The sequence below is a fragment of the Leptinotarsa decemlineata genome, unplaced genomic scaffold (assembly GCF_025532065.1).
Source record: "Leptinotarsa decemlineata unplaced genomic scaffold, Ldec_3_MD MMD2_tig00000035_RagTag_RagTag, whole genome shotgun sequence".
In the NCBI taxonomy this organism is placed as follows: Eukaryota; Metazoa; Arthropoda; class Insecta; order Coleoptera; family Chrysomelidae; genus Leptinotarsa; species Leptinotarsa decemlineata.
Window position 1 is genome coordinate 6500124 of NW_027412540.1, and position 18469 is coordinate 6518592.

The 18469-nt window shown below is 34.2% G+C and overlaps 1 protein-coding gene across 3 annotated transcripts in view; it reads left to right on the plus strand.

Annotated features, from left to right (window-relative positions):
* Nucleotides 1-18469, plus strand: part of LOC111508614 (maternal embryonic leucine zipper kinase) — a 177806-nt gene that overhangs the window by 55869 nt on the left and 103468 nt on the right. The gene's annotated exons all lie outside the window — the stretch shown is intronic.

The window sequence follows — 18469 nt, forward strand, 5'->3', positions numbered from 1 at the left end:
GATTCAAACGTATACCAATTTCAAGCCGAAATTCAGTATAAATAATTCTTATCAATTAGTGGACAGTACTAAAAACGTAATTCTTCCGCAAAATTAATTCCGTTCGATGTCCAAAATAAATTTCCCAGTATTCCGTCAATTGAAACATTTGGACTGGTTGAGTGTCTCTTAGACAAAAACCACGTGAATTTACTGACAAAACAGGAAATTTTAGATTTACTTTTTAATTGCCTATCTCAAAATTATTTGCAGTTTGACGAAAAAATCTATTCATGCAATGAAGGACTAATAATGGGGAACCCTTTGAGTCCCTTGCTGGCTGAAATTTTCATGGATAACATAGAATATGAAATCCATAATAATCAGTCAACTAATAGTTTCTTGTACTGGTACAGATACGTAGTGATATCTTAGTCTGTTTCACTGGTACAGGTAGGCAATTGGGAAAGTTCATTGAATATGTCAATTCCATCCACTTGTCAATAAAATTCACCACTGAGAGGGAGGTAAATAATTCAATGAATTACCTTGACTTAACCATTACGAAAAATAACAATAAACATGAAGTTACAATTTTCCACAAACCATCGTACACGGATATTATCATACATAATTCATCCATACACCCTTACCAGCATGAAGTTGCTACATTCAATATATACTTCACAGACTATTGAATATTCCACCGTCTGAGAGTAATTTCCAGACACAGCTGAGTTTGATCAAACAAATCCCGGTTAACAATGGTTTTTAAGGTAGATATTAGACTCCATTCTTTCCAAAAAAAAAACTACAAATGCAAGCCATGGACCTGGTCTACCCAAATTCAAGTTGCGATAATGTCAGTTATAGGATATTGTCATATTTGGGTGAATAAAGCAATGATATTGCCGGTTTTTTGAAGAAAGAATCCGTAAACGTAGCCTATAGAACGAATAATAGTCTAAGTAAATTTATTAAAAACAATAAAGACAAAAATTCTGAGCCGGATAGATCAGGAGTATATGAGCTGACTTGTGTGGCTCTTGCCCAAAATTGTATAATGCCGAAATAAGGAGAACATTTTCCGGAAGAATTAAAGAGCATAGAAGTAGTTTTGTAAACAGAAAGACCAATTCCACATTTGCAGACCACTTTTTAGCCGAAGGACATGAGTTTAATCATTATTATGATTTGTTACATTTAGAAGAGAAAATTTTGAAACTCAATCTTCTAGAACGTTTAGAAATCAATAGATTCAGGAATTCAGGTAAATTTTCTGAATGATCAATTAGAATTGAATAACTCCCCGTTACTGAATATTTTTTCAAATGTGGAAACTGGGACATAAATAAGCTCAGGTAATTTAATTCATTACAAACTCGGGTAAAAATCAGGTACTTGAAATGCAGGTACTTCAAATTGTAGAATAAGGTAAATTAAGCAATGAATATGTAGAATCAGTTAATAAAGATACTCCCGAATAAGCCATTTTATTGCGAAACACGTGTTGCGTTTTTGTAAAATCGATAAGTGAAAATCACACAATAAAATGTTTTTTGAATACGTTAGTTATGGATTTTCATCTGTCAAATCCATCATATGACGACTTCTCAGTTTTCAGCAAAAATTGAATATCTCAGGTATGCCTGATTAGAACAGGAAACCTGTTCAGGTATGTGATACAATAAAACGTGATTTCCTTAGAAAGTATTGAAAATTTCAATCGAAGTTCAAAAGTAATAAATATTTTGGGTTTATAATTAAAAAAACTAATCATTAATGAAATTATTAACATTCTTATTGAATATTATATTTATGAAAACACTGTACATGTCAAAATTACATTGAAAATCCATTTTCTCAGGTGATACGAGGGGAAATTAAACTTCGTATTTTCATTGGCACATTTTTCATCTGTCAATTTTTAATTTATGTGAATTAATTCCATTTCTTTCTAAACCTAATTGTGAAGAATCGCTTTTATGTGTTCAGTAATTTATTGTTTGCTTTCATTTTTTTGTATTGCAGATAATCTGGAATAAATAACAATTTTAACAACTAAAAAACATGCTTTCAATAGTAACACAAACCAAAAAATTAAAAATAATTCGAAACTAATTTAAGATTGTGTTCAACATCGATAATAATTCCTATGGCTTGATGTTACTGATGACTTTTAATAAGTTTAAAATCAGAGTAAATCTATTTATTATTGTTGTAAAAAAGGGTGGAATTGCTTTGAATTATATTTTTATTATGGCTCCAATCAGGCAAACAGCTCCCAATCTAGCATTTATAACAACGGATATTCAGCACACCAAGCTTTTTTACAACATAATACATTTTTTTGTAAATAGATTTATTCTGATTTCAGACCTATTAAAAGTCATCAGTTATATCAAGTCATAGGCTTATGATGTTGTACGCAATCTTAAATTAGTTTCGAATTATATTTTAGTTTTTCTGCTATTAGAGCGTGTTTTTTAGTTTTTTAAACTATTTTCCACTTTTTAGTTTGGCTTGTTATTTCAAGCCCATTTGTTTTATTTTTAAAATATATACGCATACGCAGACAGTGTGGTTGTCTCACTTGCTCTCACACAGAGACTGTGTGAGGAAATTATTTAATCCTGGCGATCCTGATCAGGATAATGAGATAAACTTGAAAAAATTATTGTATTATCACCGATTCTTGATAATTGTACGAAATTTAAAATACATATGTATGTTTGAAGTTAGTCAAAATCGAGTCCAAAGGAGTCGGTTACGAACAAACATACAAGTGAAGCTAATAAAAGTGTTCTAAAAAGAAAATACAACTTTCCGATTACTCGAGTAACCTAAAATAGTGTTTCTTTTACAGCCATTTGAAAAATATTTGAATACAATACCCAAATAGAGAAAAAACTCGTATATCTACTATTAGTCAAATGAACATTACCTATTTCATTTACAATGCATAACATTTTTAGTAAAAATTCACCAATTTAAACAAAAAGGGTACTTTACTCTTGGATAAACTTGATTAATATTTGACGTCGCCTCGCTGGTATACATTGAAAAAATATGAAATTTAAAATATACCCTTTCAATTTATGACATTTAACTATTGCGTTTTGAATTATAGACTTTTTTTTTAATTCTGTGATTTTCTTTTTATTAAAACAACAATAAAAATAAAAACAGCAATAAAAATTAATTGGCGCTCCGGGGCGACTTCATTGATTCCAGTGGCGCATTTGCTTTTTCAGCTGCAGGAAAACCCGGAAAAACCTGCAGCACCACATCATCTGAAGATCTTGATGTACCAATGTCCTCTCTCTTATGAAACAAAATGTAGGGTGTCTCCAGAGGCTCCAATATATTCAATGCATATACTAAATACCAATTCTTGCAGACTTGAATAAATAAATAAAACAAACCATTCGAAATGTTTCGAGTGTTTGTGCTAACATTTACTTTTCATGACAGATGATACCAGAATAAGGTGGCTATGGGCATTGGGGCTATAAAACAGTGATTTTAGGTTTCACTTGTGGAAAAATTCCTATTGAGTTGAATTTTCCTACACGTTTATTACGGCGTTATAATAAAGATGTGAAAAATCGACATTGATATCGTACCGGCAAAAAAAGTAATGAAGGTCAGTAGGTCAAAAAAAAACAGTTTTTCGAAAATATCTCGCGACCTATTACTCGGAGGCCAATAGAGGTCATTATAAAAATTATTGGTCGTCAAATTATCTACAAAAACTCTTTTGCATTTTTCTGTAAAATAAACTATTTTGTAGTGGGGTGCTGAGAAAGCGACTACATTCTGACCATGCACTCGTTTTCTTACCACCTTCGAGGTAGCATGCAAGGCAAGTTTTCTACATAGTTTTCCCCGTAGGCATTATCCAAGATATGTAATAGGTGCGGTCAATGGACTCAGGTCATTCTTGCCCCCCAAATATAAGTTGCAGTCCTCGTGGTTCTGGTTCCCTTTCAATGGAAGAGCTTCATGAAGCAAGAGCCGAATCGATTCCTCTACGAAACCGTTCATCATTTGGGAGGATCGATTGCAGCTTGAGAAATAGTTCTTAAGCAGGTTCTGTGAAACATGTTCTTCCTTACGAATCAGTAGAGAGTTGTCATAATCGTGAGAAAAAAATTGGATTAGATAATTTAGGGAACAATTGCTACATGAATAGCAGTTTACAAGTGTTGTTCATGACGAAGAATTTCAAGAACGAGGTTTTAATGATGAACAAGAACGAGAATGTTTCTTACTTTCACACCAAACTCAAACACCTGTTTATGCAGCTGCAGTTTCATTAGAATGTATCATCTTTCCCTCCAACCGATTTCCTGGAGCTTTGAAGTCCACTAGATACTCGTTAGGTCAACAAGAGGATTGTTCCGAATTCTTGGGGTTCTTATTGAATACTCTTCTTGAGCAAAACAATAGCAGAATCAATACTTCTGACCTCTCTGCATTGAATGATTCCGTACAGTCTATCTCGTCTTCTGTTTGAAAATCTTCTGCTGGAAAAATCCTCACTTGTTTACTTTGTAGTGAATGTTAAGAGGTAGCAAAATCGTATGTGAATTTCTGGAAATTTAACTAGCGTTTCCTAATATGACCAATAACCAGTACGTGCAAAGCTTGTTAAATCATATGAGAATTGAACTTTAAACAGGTGATGATCGACTGTATTGCCAAAAATGCGCCAAACTAACTGACTGTTATGAGAAAATAAATATAGCTGAGGCACCAGTCAATCTAATAACAACACTGATGATCTTCAAACGTGACTCAACCTCTGACGGAAGCACCAAACTCCTGAAGGTTTGAAACAGATTACAATTAGGATACAAATTACCCATAGTCAATAGTTTTCATTTCATCAATTATGATGTCAATGATGAAGTTATTATCATAGATGAACACATCAATCTAGAAGACCACTATTATAATCTTAATGCAGTCAGTGTTCACTGTGGTTCTGGCGTTAAATCTGGTCATTATTACGCCTTTGTCAAAGACGGAACGTACTGGTTTAAGTTTAACGATAGTCATGTCACTAAGTGTTCTGGCGATGGATTGAATTTATTGGAGCCTCTGGAGACACCCTACATTTTGTTTTATGAGAGAGAGAGAGGACATTGGCAGATCAAGATATTCAGATTATGTGGAGCTGCAGGTTTTCCTGGGGTTTCCTGCAGTTGAAAAAGTAAATGCGCCACTGGAATTAATGAAGCCGCCCCAGAGCGCCAATTAATTTTTGTTGTTGTTTTGATAATTTCATGATTTGTATTTTGGAAGTGCTGAATGTTATAATATTAAAATCTTTTTTGTAATAGGGGGTTTTTTATTTAAGAGTGAATTTTTTTTTAGAAAAAAGGTTGGTTGGGTAACAGGATCAATTTTTTCTTAAAAAAACAATTGTTTTCTTGCTAGTGAACTGAATAATTCATTATTTGAATACTGAAAAATACAGAAAAAATAAACTTTACTTTGTAATTTTTTTGTCATTCATTGTCGATATCTTAAGTTTTTATATCATCAACAGATGCTGATAAAACGTCGAGTGGTCTTATTGCTATATTCAAATCGACATCTTCATCATTATCATTATGGTTCAAGTATGACTGGCAATGGCAATGTCCACAAACTTTTGAACATCTTTTTTGCCGTCACAACCTTCTGTACAATTACAAAAGATTATATTCAGTAGATCATCGGGTGCTGGTGGGAATGCAGTTGTTATTGGCTGTTGTATATTATTTTTCAACTCCACTATTCTGGATCAATTTCTATTCCTAGCCAGGTTTGTATTTGATAATATACTCTATTAACATGCTGTTGAGCTGCTGAAGAAGTAGGTGGTAATAATGGAAATTTCACAGCTGTGCTTTGTTTTGTTAGTTTAGCAAAGCTACAGTATCTGTAAATATCTATCGAATGTTCTGATTTTGGAGCACCGTACACTGCTAGTAGAAAATGTATTTCAACATTGATAATGACATCTCGAGTGCAATTTTCTTGTTGGAATATTTCTGCAGAATTGTTTAAATCGCGTCTTTGTACAAACATCTTCATGACTACATTTCTTCATTTCTTTTCGAAAAAGAACTGAAGTTGTATCACATCTGATCATGTCATGTAGAAATATAATATTTTTCTTACGATGTGGATACTTGTTGAGACTATCAGTCGAGTAAATTTTCGTTTCAACATTGTTTTTTCTGGTTTAAAAAAATGATGTAGGCTGATCAATTATTTGTGTGCGTGCTATGAGAAGTAACACAGATCTATGTCTTCGCCAATGATAATTATTGTAGTATGATAATTAATTTTTCAATCGCTGTTTCAACTTTTAAATCGTGAGCATCATCACGTCATTGTTTTGTAGCAATACCAACTTCTTCGAACTTTTCAATAAGCATTTCACTTGACTGGTAGGAACTTGCATCGATTTTTTGAAGTGCATGTAGAAACGTCGAAGCTTACGAAATGGTCTTGTATTCGTGATTTTGATTGTATCCAAAATCTCGATGAAATGTCTCGAATTCTTCTCACGTTGCATGGAGTTATGGATTGGTAAGGTGTGGTGTCTGCAGACTACTTGAAGTTTTTGTTTCTTGGAGCTTGAGTGGGTTGGAAATGTTTTATGATCCAGTTGCTCTTTGATCTCCCATTGCTGAAATTCTACTTTGTTGATGACATTTGAGGATCCGGTCCTTGATCTCGGATCTCTCTCTAGCAGCCTTCCCCACGGTTCAACATCGCTTGTCTTAGAAAAAGATCAAAGTTTTACATATATTGAATCCCACTTTCTTTTTTAACCATGTCATTTATTGATACATGTACGTAAAATGGAAGAAATATACAGATTTTCATTGTGAATGTGGCAGACTCTACCCAATTCATACCGACTGATGTCCTTTCTACTCTGAACATACAGATCATACCAGTAACACGTAGACCTAATGATCACTCCAACAGTTTTCTGAACTTTGTATGTTATTAGTTATTATTATTTGATATTTTTTTCAAAGTGCTTATCTACAATTATAAATATTCTTACTCGTATTTTTATATGTTATTATGTAATATGCAGATTTCATCTCCATTTAATTTTTCCAATACTTTATATTAGTATGTTATCTTATATTCTTTCAACTTCTACATTTACATTTTTTAGTGTCGTTTTCATCAGCTTTTATATTATATACTCACGTTTTCTGAAGTTGTGTGTATTTTACTAGTAATTATTATATGATATCTTTTCAAAGTGCTTATCTACATATATAAATATCGTTACTCATAATTTTATATTATGTTATTATGTAATATGTAGATTTTAATATTTAATATTTTTTTTATATTCGTTCAATTTCTACTTTTCCATTAAGTCTATTTACAAGTTATTTCTTCACACATTACATAAATATCTGCAATTATACATGTTTATATATAGAAAAAATTCAACACATCATCATCACGCACAAGCTGAACCCAATCCAGCATCAGTGATTACCCTGTCCATTCATATGTATATGTATATTATATGTTAGAAACATGTATAACTTCTATTCGTATTTGGTGAATAAACATTACATTACTCACCCTACGGTATATCGAGAGGTTATTGATTAATAATGGTGGTGCGCCTTTTTGAGTATAAATTTGAAGAGAGTGGTTTACAAATGAGTAAGTAATATTGGAATGAATTTTTGTCGCTGCCTGTGTCCTATCTGTTTGTCCGTTTGTCTGTAGTTCGCCTGTCGTCCGCAAAAGTGTGGCTCACCATAACTCTGGAAGAAAACGAAATATCGATTTGAAATTTTCATCAATCATTGAGACCGTGACCCATTTCGAATGAAATCGTATAATTGGAAAAATAGTTTTACGGAACTTTTTCGAAAACTGTCAAAATTCTTTTAGGAATGCTGCACTGGCTGTTGTGTTTTACCTGGAATATCTAAGTTAAATCCGGTCTCGAAGAACGAAATATTAAAATTCAATGTCAGTCAAAAAAGTTTTTTTTTATTCTCTTTGTTTTAGTTACAACAACTGAACATCAAACTAAATATAATTATATACAGGGTAAATGAGAGAGTAAACAAATAATAATGAATACAAATACTGAACATTCTCTCCCGCAGTAATTGATTCGAATGAAAGAAATTACTTCAAATCTGATTATTCTCGGGAGACTTCTCTTTGAATACATCAAGTATGCAAAGTGTAGATCAACCACTCTGATTTTGCCATCCTAACCAGGGTGAACATTTGTAATTCTTCCTTTCAGCCAAATGTTCCGTGGACTATTTGGGTCATAAAATAGGACAATATCCCCTATTTTGACATTTCTTCTCTGCTGGTGCCGTTTACCTCGTTTTGCAAGAGATGGTAGATATTCTTTAGCCCACCTTTGCCAAAATAAATCTGTGAGCTTTTGTGCTGCCTTCCATTTGTTCAATAAACACAAATCCCTTTCATCAGTTTCAGCACAAGGTAACGCTGAATAACAAGTTCCAATCAAGAAATGATTTGGAGTTAGAGCCTCCATATCATCTGGATCATTGGGTACATGGGTAAGTGGTCTCGAGTTCAAAATATTCTCAACTTCTGCAAATACTGTCCTTAAAACATATTCCTGAGGGTATCTTGTTGTAAGAACTTCCGACACATTTTTCTTGGTAGATTTTATCAAACTCTCCCAAGATCCACCCATGAAAGAAGCTAATGGCGGGTTGAAAAACCACTTCACATTTTTCAGCGTACAAAATTCTTTTATTTTATTTTGGTCAAACGATTCCAAACCTTTTTGAAGTTCTCTGTTACTGTCTTCAAAATCCCCTCCATTGTCACTATACATCTCTTGCGGAAAACCTCGTCTACTACCAAATTGTCGAAAAACATGAATAAAACCTTCCGTGCTCAGGTCGTGTGCAATCTCTGAGTGAATTGCTCGTGTCACCATACAAGTGAATAACACCCCATATCGCTTCTCCCGACTTCTCTTGACTGAAACTAAAAGAGGTCCAAAATAATCAACTCCGGTTTTTATAAAAGGTCTCACTGTCCGTTCTATTCTACATGTTGGAAGCTGTCCCATAATCGGAGGTTTCGGCAAGGATTTCCTGTTCTTACACTTTTGGCAGTTATTGCCCAGCAACTGCGGATAGCTTGTCGCATACGTAGTATCCAAAACTTTTGTCTCATGCTATTGAATACAGTGTCTTGTCCATGGTGATTGAACTTCTCATGATAATAAAATATAAGCAGTTTCGTAATTTTGTGTTTCGGGTCTAAAATCATGGTCTTTTCACATATTCATCTAAATGTTTGGAGTTATTTAATTTTCCACCCAATCTGTTCAAGCCTTCTTCATCAAGGAAACAATCCAATGTATACAGGCGACTCGTATTTTTCACAATGCTATGAATTCTCAAAGATTTCATTTCTTCATTGAATGTTTCCTCCTGACATCTGCTAAGTAGATTTTTCTCAGCTTGATTTAATTCTGATACTTCTAATTCACCTGAAGTTTTTGCTCTTGTTTTACAATTTTGTATGAATCTATATATCCAAGCGGTTGATCTCAATAATTTTTGCCACTTAGAGAATTTATTTGGATCAGTGGTAACTACATTTCCTTTATCGTTCATATCTACATGAACCAGTACATTATTTTCTTCTATGTCTACTTTTTGTCCATTATTATTTGTACTGAATTTTTCTTCAACAGGCCAAAATTTTGTGGTTATGTACAAAAATTCTGGTCCCTTTAACCACCTACAGTCAGTAGAAAAATCCATCTTCAAGTACTGCTTTGTTGCTTCATCTGCCACGTTTTCTTTTGTTCCAATATATCTCCAATCACAAGCTCTTGAATTTCTCCCAAACGTTGCGCTACGAACATTTTGAAGCGTCGAGCTTCCGATCAAATCCAATATAATACTGTTTTCGAGTCAGTCCAATATATTGTATCATCAATTTTTAAGTTCAAAACGCTTTTTAAGCTGCAACCCAGCCGTGATCCAATTAATGCTGCCTGTAGTCCAAGTCTTGGTATAGATAGTGGTTTTATTGGTGATACTCTGGTTCCTGCGTTCAAAAAACAAACTTTAATGCCATCTTTTCCAGACCATCTCAAATATGCGACACTTGCATACGCATTTTCAGAGGCATCACAGAAGATATGAAGCTGAATTTCAGAATCGGACCTATTCATTTCACAATATTGTCTTGACAATTTAAAATCATCGACTTTCCTCAAATCTTGTATGAATTTCTCCCATTTGATAATCAAACTGTCTGGTATTTCGTCGTCCCATCCTATCTGACTTCTCCATGTATTCTGTAATATGATTTTACCTTGTATCAAAAAGTTTGCGAGAAATCCGAGGGGATCGAAGACTGACATGACGATATTGAGTACTTCTCGTTTTGTCGGTCTTCTGTTACCTTCCAATAAATTTTTGTCAATTTTATGGAATTTTGTTTTGAATTGGGGTTTTTGGGGTTCCACCATATACCCAAAATTCTTTCCTCTGAAGAATTCAAATTTTCGTCAAATTTGGCCAATAGTGAGTCATCTATGTCTTGAAATAAAATCGGGTTATTGGAAATCCAATTACATATAGTGAATCCACCTTTACTATGTACATATAGTACGTCCCTTATCAATTGTTTTGCCTCCTGGACACTATCTGCTCCCCCAAGTTAATCATCCATATAATGATCATTGATGATGGCTTTGACCGCTTCAGGATATTCTTCTTGGAATTCTTTGGCATTTCTGTTCTTGGCCTCCTGGGCTGAACACGGGCCACATGATGAACCAAAAAATACCACATTTATTTCATATATATCTGGATCATCATCTCTTCGCATTCCTCTGTATAAATCTCTGTGCTGATCTGTCTTCTTTCCGGACATTCACTCTCAAAAACATTTCTTTGATGTCTGCTGAAAAAGCATATTTTTTTATTCTAAAATTCAGAAGAATTGTTTGGAGTGAATTGTACAAATCCGGTCCTGTCAGCAGAAAGTCGTTTAAGGAATTATTATTAGTTTTCGAAGAGGCATCAAATACGATTCGTAATTTATTGGGTTTGTTTGAATTCATGACACCGAAGTGTGGCAAATACCAGATTTTTCCGTCGATATATAATTTTTCTTAATCATGTCTTCAAACTTTTCGCAATACATTCGACTGAATTCTTCATCTTTGTGCATTCTCCTTTCCGTACAAACGAGTCTTCTTATGGCATTTTTTTTTTCTTTCCGGTAAATGATGATTACTCTTTTTCCAAAGCAGTCCTGTTTCAAACGTGTCACCTTTCTCCGCATTGTAGAATCCATGATCTCTTGAGCTCTAATGTCTTCTCTGGATAAAGATTGTCTTGAAGTAGGAAATGATTCCATTTTCTATTGTTCTTTGATCAGGTCATGGAGAATGTCTAATTCATCTTTTTCTTTCAAATCCACAAAACAAACAAATTTATTCATATCACCATTGCTATGATGTAAATTTCCGTGAACTACCCAACCTAACAATGTTTTCGTGAGGTCGGGTCAATGCCAAGGCCCCGAAACTATTTTCTTGCTTACCAACAATGGCCAATTGTCTTGACCAATCAAAATTTTAGGACGTACATCGATCATAGATTGTATTTTGTTGTCAAAATAAGGATATTTCAAAGAAATCTGATCAAAATCGACAGTTTGTTTTCGCAATGAAAGATTTTTGATCGTTCGAACATGCCTCAAATAAAAATTCGAATTAGAATTACACGTTTTTGACGATATTTTGAAAGTAACAATTCTTGAGTCGTCCTGCTCTTCTGTCTGATTATTTGTCCATTGGATACATAAAGACATTTGAGGACCATCAAGATCCAAATCATCAGCAAGATCTTTATCAATTAAAGTTATGGTACTAGCATCGTCCAAAAGAGCATATGTATCAATTTCTTTTTTGCCATTCGAATAGAGACTGGTAAAATTTTCAGTAGCACTCGTCTATTTGATGAAATATGACAATTGGTTTCAATATCAGTGAGTGTTTCTCTATTCTCTTCATTTTTATGTAAAAGCTCATGATGTACTCTCTTGCATCCATCTACTATACATATCTTTTTTCTTCTACAATTTTTCAAACCATGAAAAGGTGTCAGACAAGAAAAACAAATTCTATTCTTTGTCGCAAAGGACCATCTTTCATCAACGGAAAATGACTTGAAAACATGACATGAAAATAAACCATGAAATTGATCTTTAGAGCAAATGCATTTTTTGCTAACAAATTTTGTGGCTAAAGTGATATCTTTATTTCTGTAATTTTCTTTATTAGCCTTGAATTCTGAAACTTGTGGAATTTGAAGTTGACAAGCTGCATTAGCTTTAGATCCTAACCATGAAAAAAATTCAATAAGTTTATTTTTTACTGTCTTCTCAGTAATATATTCTACCCAATTCAATTTGTAAGAAGTCGGTAATTTATTCAGAAGTTCTTGTAATGGCAAAGGATTACATAAGTGTTCATTCTCCTTCAATGACTGGACAGTATATACAAAATTTTCAACTTCGTCTGAAAATGCTATCAAAATATCTAATTTGTCTTCCTTAATTATTGGAAATTTTCTCAAACGATCGAGTAATAAAGTAATAATATGTTCAGATCGATCAAATCTATTTTTCAATAATTCTATTACTTTATCAACATTTTGCGGAAGTATTAATAATGCTTGTGTAATTTCCTTAGAAACTTTATTTTTCAAGAAAATACCAAATTATACTTTTTGACGTCTATTGACCTTTTTTTGACAATCAACATCAACTTTTTTTTATAAATATATCTCATTCATAGGTAACTAAATGGAACAAAAAAATATATACTGAATGATAAACAAATAAACAAAATATATAATCTGTAACATTCTCCCCACCTAAGGTTCTTAAGAACCTTAAGTTCTTAAGAATTTTCACCAAATTCAACATCCACCCTACAGATTTTGGTTACAGGACGTTTGAAGACCCCTGTAGATGTTTTCACCTCGATTACTCTTGTAAAATTGTCCTTTCCTAGAAATACTGCCGTGATTCTACCTAGTGGCCAAGTATTTCTCGGTAGGTGACTATCTGCAATAACGACTACATCCCCAACCGCAACAGGTTCATCATCCTTGATCCATTTTGCACGCTTCGATAATGTCGGTAAATATTCCTTGATCCATCTTGACCAAAATATCTCTGCCAGTCTTTGAGACTTCTTCTACTGCTTCCTTAGGTTTTGTTCTTCGAATTTTGTTGGAAATGGATTTTCTGAGGGTGAACCAATCAGAAGATGATTTGGCGTTAAACACTGAGGATCGGAAGGATCGGTTGAAACATGAGTTAATGGTCTACTATTAACTGCATACTCAGCTTCCGCGAACAATGTTAATGAAATTTCATCTTTAGGAGATTCTTCCTTTAAAGTAACCCCCAAAATTTTCTTGACCGAGCCTATTAACCTTTCCCAGCATCCACCCATATGTGGACTACCAGGTGGAATGAAGTGCCATTCTATCTCCATCTCTGTCATTCTTCGAGTTAGCTCCTGGTGATCAAGTTCATGGTACAATTTTAAAAGTTCTTCGTTTGCTCCCTTGAAATTTGTGCCATTATCTGAATAAAGGCGTCTGATGGGACCCCGGCGTGATATCATCCTCCTTATGGCCATTATTGTAGCATCAGCAGTGAGGGAGTGTGCGATTTCCAAATGAATTGCACGAATTGTCATACAAGTGAAAAGAACTCCCCAACGTTTTTCTTTATGCCTTCCAACTGTGACATACAAGGGCCCGAAATAATCAATACCAGTATAAGCAAATGGTTTTAAGCCTGGTGTGAGGCGCATCAATGGCAAATCTCCCATCTTCGGTGTATTTGGTTTCGATTTTTTCAATTTACAGTAACGACACCTATAAAAAATATTTTTTACAGCTTGTCTTCCTTTAATTAGCCAATATTTTTGACGTATATTATTTAAAACCATTTCCTTTCCTGATGATGATTCTTTTCATGGAAACGCTGTAATATTAGATCAACAGTAGCATTTTTGGGATCTAAAATCACCGGTTTCTTTACGGGTTCACCTAAACAAAGACCCTGGCTGATTCTAGTTTGCATTTTAAGAAGTTTGTCATCATCAATGAACGCTGAAAGATTAAAAAGCGAGCTTTTTTGTCAAGTTGACCCTTTGCTTTAAGTAATTCAATTTTCTTGCCAAAACTCTCCTCTTGGCTTCTTTTGAGACACAATCTCTTTGCATCATCTATTTCCTGGATAGTTAATTCTCCAGAAGGAATACCGGTTTTTCCACGATGTTTTCTTAGAAGAAGTCTGCAAAACCTTAATACTCATGCTGCACTTCTCACAAGTCTTTGCCATTTGGTAAACCGGTGTACTTCTGGCAGGTAGTCAAAAGATGGAACAACGAAACCAACAAAATGTTTGGCAGATTTTCTCTCATTTTCATCGTTGAAATGATAATTTGAAAAATCGAAGTCTGGTGGTGAATCATTCAAGTTCTACAGAAAATCAGGACCTCAAAACCAACAACTATTATAATTTGCGTCAATATTCGATGAATTTATTCTTGTTGCTTCATCAGCAACGTTTAATTTGCCAGGGACATATTTCCATTGAGTTGCAACTGTTAAATCTTGTATTTCACCGATTCTATGTGCGACAAATTGTTTATAATTTCGTCCATCACCTTTGATCCAACACAGAACTGTTTTGGAATCTGTCCACAAAAAAGAACTATCGACAGGAAAATCAATTTCTTTCAATATCGTGCATAACAATCGGCTACCCATCACTGCACCTTGTAACTCTAGCCTTGGAATTGAAATAGGCTTCAGGGGACTTACTCTGGCCTTAGATTAGCAGTAGAAAGAGGGAGAGAGAGTAGCATCGGGGAATCCTGAGTGAAGAGATTAATTCTAAACTTTTCAACCATTCTAACCATCTATGGAAGATTGTTGTTGGAATCTTATCGTCCCATCCGATGCCACTTCGCCAAATTACCTGTAGAATGATTTTTCCCTTGATAGACAAGAATGTGAGAAAGCCTAAGGGATCAAAAATCGACATAACCAACTGCAAAACTTGGCGTTTTGTAGGAATCACCGTACCGTCAGTTATTTCTTTGGGAACGTTATGATAATCAACTTTAAATGTAAACGAATCGGATTTCACATCCCACCATACTCCTAAAATGCGGTCCAACGATGATTTATTGAAATATTTTTCAACATGTTCATTTCCGTATTTTGAGATAACCAAAGGTGAATTTGAAGACCAATTAACAATATAGAAACCACAATTTTTATGAAGTTCAATGATTCTTTCGATTTTTGAGAGTGCTTCTTGCTCTGTATCACAACAATCCAGATAGTCATCAACATAGAAATTTCTCTCGACATCTTTAATCAATTCAGGATATTTCGATAGCTTGGCATTTAAATTTTTAACATATTGTGCGGAACATGGAGAACAAGAAGCACCGAACATCATCACCTGTAACTCGTATTCATCTACCTGCCTATGTTGCTCGCCATCTCGCCAAAGAAACCGCTGTACACATCTATCCTCCTTGCGAATTTTTACTCTATGGAACATCTCGGTTATATCCCCACAGAAAACCCATTTCGATCGACGAAAGCGCATCAGAACACCTGGTAATAAAGTCAGATAATCCGGACCTTGCAGATGGTTTTCATTTAAGCTGGTACCATTACTCTTAGCGGCAGCGTCAAAAACAAGTCTCAACTTATTAGGCTTATTAGGATTTACGACACCAAAATGTGCGAGAATTTTGTTCGATCGCCTTGGAAGTTTCTAATTTTCGAATGTACCCCTTTTTTAAGTAGTCACTGATTTTGTTGCAGTACTGATCAAAATATGATTTTGTCCTCAACATTTTTTTCTCAATACAAATCAACCTTCTCATAGCATTTGATTTACTTTCAGGTAAAGTTACATTGTCATTTTTCCAAATCAACCCTGTCTCATATCGTTTTTCATTTTCTAAATAAACTGTGGTTTTTTTTCCAAAATATCAAGGGCTCTTCTATGAGCAATGTCAATAATTCTATTAATAACGAAAACGCCAAATGTTTCGGTACTAAAAGATTCCCTGACTAGACGATTCAGTTCATTATTGTTATCGCAGGAACAAATGTGGAAGCTATACACATTTTGATCAGATTCTGAAGTGTTATCATGGATAACCCATCCTAAATTAGTTTTAGTAGCAATTGGACTATGTTCAGAACCCTGATAAACTGTTCTTGCTACTGTCAAATGGATATTGTCCTGACCTATGAAAACAGTAGGATTTGCATCTACCATATCTTGAATAGGTAGTCCCTGAAGATGTACATAATCTTTGAAATTATCCATCACGATGGTTTGAGGAGGTAAAGACAAATTTGTTACTGTTCTCAAACCACTCATTTGGAAGATTCTTCCCCCTTCATGAACTCCAGAAATTTTCATATTGATACATTTTGAACCTTCATCATATGAAACAATATTCTTAGCCCATTGCATGCACAAATTTCTCCTGATAATCCTAGTTGTTCTGCGATCTGACTTTCTATCAAAGATATGGTTGACCCCTCATCGAACAGAGCATAAGTATTTATATACCCTTTTGGGCCATAAATTTTGATAAGAGCTATCCTGAGAAGAACTTTAGAATTATTGTTGGTGAGACAAACTGTTTGAACACTTTAATCATTTTTTTCAGTATGAGAAAGTTCATTAGAAACTTTACTTTTATGCAGAAGGGTATGGTGGCGTAATTTGCATCCTTCAAAGCCGCAGCGTTGTTTTGATCTACAAAACCAATTTGAATGACCAGTTTTCAAACAACAGAAGCAAATTTTGGTTTTGTATAATTTTGACCAACGAATATCTATGCTATCATTTTTCAATATGGAACAATTGTAAATTTCATGACCAGTTTTATTACAGTAAAGGCATTTAGGGTCATCGTTTGCTTGATTTGTAGCAACCAAGATATTTTCCGAACTTGAATTATTACATTTTTTCTGATGGTGACTGGTAGTAGGGAAAGTTTTTGACTTACGTAACATGCACATGAAGATAATTCATTTGCCCAGATTCCAAATTCTTTCAAATTCACCTTACCTCCTTTTAGCACCATCTTCTGTCCCCATTGTAATTTCAGACTATTGGGTAATTTTCCTACCAACTGCTCCAGTGAAAACGGATTATTCAAATGATTACTTGCCTCAAATTGCTCCAACGTAGCCACCAGGCTATTGACGTCACATGAAAATTTAACAAAATTATTAAAATCGCCATCTCTAACAAATTGCAAATTCTGAGTTTTGTTAATCAAATAACCAATGACGTATTCTGGACGACCAAAACGCATTTCTAATGTTTCAATAACATGAATAATATTTTTAGGGTGCAATAATAAACTCCTTACCGCTTCAAGAGCTTCCCCTTTTAGGCACCTCTGTAACATTAGCATCACTTCATCCTCTGAGTATTGATACATATTAGTTTTCCTGTTAAATTGACTGATGAATAACGGCCAGTCTTCTGGTTTGCCATCAAAAAAAGGGAGTTCCTTAGCAATTGCTTGATTATTCGAACAATTTCCCCTCGAAACACTTCTAATGGCATCGGCGACAACATGACATAATTTTGAAATGTCATTTTCCTGTGACATATTTGTGTTTTGAATTTTCGTTATTTCTGGTGAAAAAGTAACAGAATGCACTTCACACTTATCAACCCATTCTTGTACTCCTTTGAACATGCTTTCTTTATCAGTACTCGCGACCTCAGACTCCAACGCCAAACGCTTCCTTTCAATTTCTACCCTCTTTGAAGATACCTTGGATTCATTTGATTTCCTTGCCGATTTTCTTGTAGAATCTGATACTTTTGATGGATACCTGATTGATCCTGGATCTGTTCCATCCCTACTGCCAGTTCTATTAGATTGTACATGAAATCCGGAACCTTTCGGCTCTTCTATGAGAGCTGTTTGGATAATTTCCAGCGCCTGAGTTGCGTCTCCTTGCTGATGCGAAGACATGAAGATATTTGATTCTGACTGAACATTGTCGTGAATTATTTGAATATCACTCTCTAATGCCAGCGGCCATCGAACATAATCATCAAAATTATTGGTCTTGCTAGCATTGTTTCTCTGAGATCTTCTTCGATATGTTTCCTTTTCAGTACGTATTTGTGGACTGTAAATACTATATGTATTTTGATGTCTAATCCGGTTAAAGGACCATGTAATTTCCTTAGAAACTTTATTTTTCAAGAAAATACCAAATTATACTTTTTGACGTCTATTGACCTTTTTTTGAAAATCAACAACTTTTTTTTATAAACATATCTCATTCATAGGTAACTAAATGGAACAAAAAAATATATACTGAAT